The sequence below is a fragment of the Hibiscus syriacus genome, unplaced genomic scaffold (genome assembly GCF_006381635.1).
Source record: "Hibiscus syriacus cultivar Baekdansim isolate YM2019G1 unplaced genomic scaffold, ASM638163v2 tig00110890_pilon, whole genome shotgun sequence".
Classification (NCBI taxonomy): Eukaryota; Viridiplantae; Streptophyta; class Magnoliopsida; order Malvales; family Malvaceae; genus Hibiscus; species Hibiscus syriacus.
This window is the reverse complement of record NW_024062900.1, coordinates 1233014-1238691: the sequence shown is the minus strand read 5'-3', so window position 1 is coordinate 1238691 and position 5678 is coordinate 1233014. Positions and strand designations below refer to the sequence as shown.

Below are 5678 nucleotides of genomic sequence, written 5' to 3'. Positions count from 1 at the left end.
ACCCTTAGTTTATTTAAAAAAAAAAACTTTTAGTCAATCAACTATCGACAGATGTTATGTAACATCTCTAAATCATTAGAGTTAGAGGTGTCATATGGATTAATCAGAATTTAAACGAAGTCGAAATAAATTAAATAAGATATTCATACATTTAACAAACATAATCGATTTTTAGGGACTACATTATAATAAATACAAATTCAATAGGCTCAAAGAGAAAATGAATGTAAATATCAATGAAAATATTATTATATTGATACCATCTATAACGTACCTGTTAGATTGTTGTCAAAGAAGAGAAAAGGAAGAGCAGGAGGAATGTTAGGCTGCTGTCAATGCAGCACATACTTGGAGAGGTGGTTAGTCTGTTAGCTAAGCCAATTAGTTTGTTAGATGGTTAGTGGTGAGCTAAACCACTCTTATAAATGTAGGGTGATAGCTGATATGAATGCAAGCATTTTCTTTACTGTGTATATTTTCTATTATACACGTTTATTAATATGGTATCAATCGCCAAACGGTCCTGACCTTGTTGTTCTTCCGCTGCATGGATTCTGTTAGCTCTATTGTGATTACATTTCCGTCTCGAGCAGCATATTATGTTTGAGATCTTCAATGTACCTTCCATGTACGTTGCCTTCCAGGCTGTTCTTTCCTTGTATGCTAGTGGTCGTACTACAGCGGGGGGATTCCAAGTTGATCCATTGATCGAGCAAGTAACGGACAGTCACGATGGAGCCGAGCCACCGCTGCTGACGGCGGAGCATCACTTCTCTCTATTCAAGAAGCGGTTCAAGAAATCGTACGTGTCACAGGAGGAGCACGGTTATAGGTTCAAGGTTTTCCAGTATAACCTGAGACGAGCGGCGCGTCATCAGAAGCTTGACCCATCTGCGACTCACGGGGTGACTCAGTTCTCTGATTTGACTCCGGGAGAGTTCAGGAAGGCGTATTTGAAATTAAGGAGATTGGTATTGCCTAAAGATGAGACCGAGGCACCGATTTTGCCTACCGATAATTTGCTTGAAGATTTTGACTAGAGAGAAAAAGGAGTTGTTTCATCCGTCAAAAACCAGGGTTCATGCGGATCATGCTGGACTTTTGGTACAACAGGAGCCTTGGAAGGTGCTAACTTTTTGGCAACCGAAAAACTTGTGAGCCTCAGCGAACAACAGCTAGTCGACTGCAATCATGAGTGTGATCCAGAAGAGAAAAGTTCATGTGATTCTGGATGCAATGGTGAACTAATGAACAGTGCTTTTGAGTATACCCTCAAAGCTGATGGACAAGTCATTACTATCGGAGCTGAGAGATTCTGTTGTCCTGAAGTCATCTTCCAACTATCTTTCATAGGGATGGAAGCAGTTGGAATCCATGAAACTACCTACAACTCTATCATGAAGTGTGATGTAGATATCAGGAAGGATTTCTATGGTAACATTGTTCTTAGTGGTGGTTCAACTAGTTTCCCTGGTATTGCAGACCGTATGAGCAAGGAGATCACTGCCCTTGCTCCAAGCAGTATGAAGCAGAAGGTTTACGTGCAAGGAGGATGAAGAACTGTTAGTAGTTAAGCTGTGAAACATTGTTGTTATAGAATAGTTTTTTTAGATTTGTTTTTGTTGAATGTTCATTCACGTCAAAAGTTTGCGTTGATTCAAGTCGAACGGAGGGAAGCATCGGCAGTTCCGATTCAATTCGAACGGAGGGAAGCATCGGCAGTTCCGATTCAAGTCGAACGGAGGGAAGCATCGGCAGTTCCGATTCAAATCGAACGGAGGAAAGCATCGGCACTTCCGATTCAAATCGAACGGAATGAAGCATCGGCACTTCCGATTCAAGTGAACGGAAGGAAGCATCGGCACTTCCGATTCAAGTCGAACGGGAGGAAGCATTGGCACTTCCGATTCAAGTGTTCATCTTTTCATCAAGAAGGGAAAATAGAGGGAATGTTAGATTGTTGTCAAAGAAGAGAAAAGGAAGAGCGGGAGGAATGTTAGGCTGTTGTCAATGCAGCACATACGTGGAGAGGTGGTTAGTCTGTTAGCTAAGCCAATTAGTTTGTTAGATGGTTAGTGGTGAGCTAAACCACTCTTATAAATGTAGTGTGCCAGCTGATATGAATGCAAGCATTTTCTTTACTGTGTATATTTTCTATTATACACGTTTATTAATAGTACCAATTCCTAAACAACATTCAGATTTCTCAGATAATAATCATAAATTTATTGTATTGATACTCTTAATTGCGTATCAATACTACTATGTATAATGGTATCGATATTCTAATATAAGTATTAATACATAAACAAGCTTTAAGATATGGAATAATGCATAATTATTCATGGTATCGATACTCTTATACGAGTATCCATACCAAAACAAGACTCACAAGATAGAACAAACCTCACAAAAATATAGAATTGATATTCCTAATTGGGTATGGATGCCAAAACAGACTAAAAAAGAATGAATCATATCAATCGATGTGTAGTATCAATGTCTTTATATAATGTGGATTTAATGAAAATAATAAGTGTTTAAATTATACTATTTATTAATTTTAAGTGTCTAAAGTATTTTTGGTTTAAAGTAGGTGTCAACGTGTTCAAAGTTATTCTTTTAAGTACTTACGTCGTAATGGTTGTTAAAAAGATATCGTTATCTAACACGTGTTGTGCTTATATATTTTTAATTTTAATTTTTAATTTTAAAATTCCTAATATTATTATTTTCAAAAGTACCCAAATTTCTTTAAAATTAGAAAAAAAAACCCAAAATTCTAAAATTTTTAATTTCAAACCCCATTTCGAGCCGCTACCGACTATCTTCGGCCAATACCTCCGTCATTGGAGGACCACTCACTTGTCGTCGTCTACTTATTGACCAATCATCGTCCTTTTCGTCATCCCAAAACCCTTAAATCTCAAAAAGTTACAAAATGGACCGATTCCATTCTTTCATTGAGGATCAAAGAGAATATTGGTGTCGACAATGGGTGTTGGGGTCATAGAGAGATGGACAGCCCATGAATAATGGTAGGACGTGAAGGTAATGCATGCAGCCCATGCAGCATGCTCAACTACTCCCATGCTATTATTACAAATCAATCATCCACAACAACAACAAGAAATTGTTAAGGAAAAATCAGTCAGCCAGGGACAGTGCATTTCTTCTCTGCGGCTGCGCCCCCACCACCACGTGAGTTGAGAACAACATCCACAAAACCGTTGCCTCTGCATAAATGTCCTATATATCATGGTATCCATCCATGTCCTATATATCAGGATGATGTACACTTGAAAATTTCACATTCTCTTATATTTTAGATTTTTATATATTTTCTATTAATAATTTATTTTTATCATCTTTAAAATTTAATAAATTCACTCATTTTTAAAATTTTATAAATTTACTTGTCACATGAAATTTTGCGTTTTTCTCTGTGTCAGTATTAGGAGTGTTAAAAAATATCCCCATCGATCCGGCTAAAAAAATATTGAGTATTTATAATGAAAATATCCGATTTTTCGGGTCGGGAAACTGGCTCGGTACTTTTATTGGGTTTTCGTGTCGGACCCGGTCATAATATATCACTTAACCGGGTACCCGCTAACCTGGTACCCGATATCTTTTTTTTTAAATTTTTCTATATATTTTTATTAAAACACTTAAACTCTCAACTTTCTATCTGGTTCCCATTTTCTAACCCCAAATTAAAAACTTCCAATACCTAACCCCACGAGCCACGACCCTCTCAACTCTCAAGTCACGAGTCACCACTCACCCACTCACGGACGGCCTCGTCGGACCTCAGGAGATCGGTCAGGCGAGCATTCTTCACTGGTTCGGTGTTTCAATCTCAATCGTCATTGTCCCTCACCATCACTCGTCAAGCATCCGCAAGCATTAGCGAGAGACCCAAAATTGATATGGATTATTAAGATTGTTTCATTACTTGCCTTCATTCCAAATAGTTTGTGATCTGGATTTGGATTTCATTTCTTTGAGATTATGTGAAATGCGATAAATTGGAACAAAGAATTGAATTCTTTAGGCATTCTTGAAGTGGGAGTTCCAGTTTACCAATATAGGTTTCTATCTCAAAGAAAAACCAAGTCGAACCAATTTTTTCACTGACTTCAGTTTTTTCTCCCACTTTCTTAGTTCTGCAACTTTTATATTTGGTTTTGTATACAAATATTTATTTTAGAATTTATGATGCGTTAAAATAAAAAGGAATACATTACGGAAGAGGATGGTAAAACTAAGATTTACAATTAATGATGCAAGTATATAAAAATGAATTTATAATGCATTAAAATTCCATTGATGAGACAAGGTCAATAAGTATCCAAGTTTTATAAGTAATCTCAGTGCTCATTTCAAACATAAAATAAGACAGGTCGATTTCATTGTGTGTGAGGGTGATTAACTTATAGGAATATTACTTTTTCTCTACTTTCTTTTCCTCGATTCACTTCAGGGATCAATTAAGCATGTATTTATCTCAAGTTAATTAACATACCCCCAGTGTGCATACCATTTTTATCTAGTTTATGCATGATTGAGATATGTTGCAGTAATCGAGACTTGTAATTATTTATATTCTATAAAATTGTTGATGACAATTTTTTTTTCCAGATTATGTCGATAATAGGGGAAAACGATGATTTAAGGAAGATATCTTCCTCTGCTGGGTCATCTAAGGAACTTGAAACTATGATGATGGAGATTCCAACAAATACAAAAAAAGAAAAAAAAAAGAAAGAAAAATACTACTGAAGCTACAAGTGAAAAATGTAAAAAGAAAAAAACAAACCTTTGCTATATGGAATCATTTTAAAATGTGAGGGTGACAAATCTCATGCCGAATGCATTTATTGTTCTCAAAAGATACCTTGTGCACCTAATAATGGAACTAATGCCATGAAACGTCACACTGATCGGTGTAACAAAGTGCAATGCTAATGGGACTACTAAAGTTGTTAGTGTTCCTACATTATGGCATTTTGATCAATATGATATTAGAAAATCACTTGCTAAAATTGTGATTGTTGATGAGTTGCCATTTAGTTTTGTTGAACGCGAAGGATTTTGTCATTTATGTAAGATTGTCATTCCTAATTTTGGTCCTCCCACACGTGCTACTATTACTAGAGATTGTTATGCTTTGTTTATTGAGAAAAGAAAGAAGCTGAAAAATCATTTCAATAATTTGTCTTCTAGGGTATTTCTTACAACAAATACATGGAATTCTGATCAAACTTTGTCATATACGTGTCTTACTACCCATTTCATAGATGATGATTGGAAATTGCATAAAACGATCGTAAACTTTTGGCCAATTGCTGGTCATTCTGGGGAGCTTATTGGTAGAGATGTTGAAAAGTGTTTACTAGAATGGGGTTGTAATACCCCAAATATAAGTCGGGAACTTTAAAGAAAAGTTTTAAATTTGAGGATGTATTTGAATAAATGATAAAAGATGAGAAAATGATTTGAAATAGTGTTTTAGACTAATTTGTAACTATAGATGAATAAAGAGGGCATTTTGGTTCTTTAAGGGGGAAATTAATTTAAAATTCATTCTTAATAAGGTATTAAAGTAAGGAGAAAAAGGAGAAAGGAGGTCAACCAAAAAGCTATCTATTTTCTTCTTCTTTCCTGTGGAAGAA

The 5678-nt window shown here is 35.8% G+C and overlaps 1 pseudogene; it reads left to right on the top strand.

Moving 5' to 3' along the window:
• The first annotated feature begins 626 nt into the window (after positions 1-626).
• On the top strand, positions 627-1556 carry LOC120144928 (annotated as a pseudogene).
• Positions 1557-5678: the final 4122 nt, after the last annotated feature.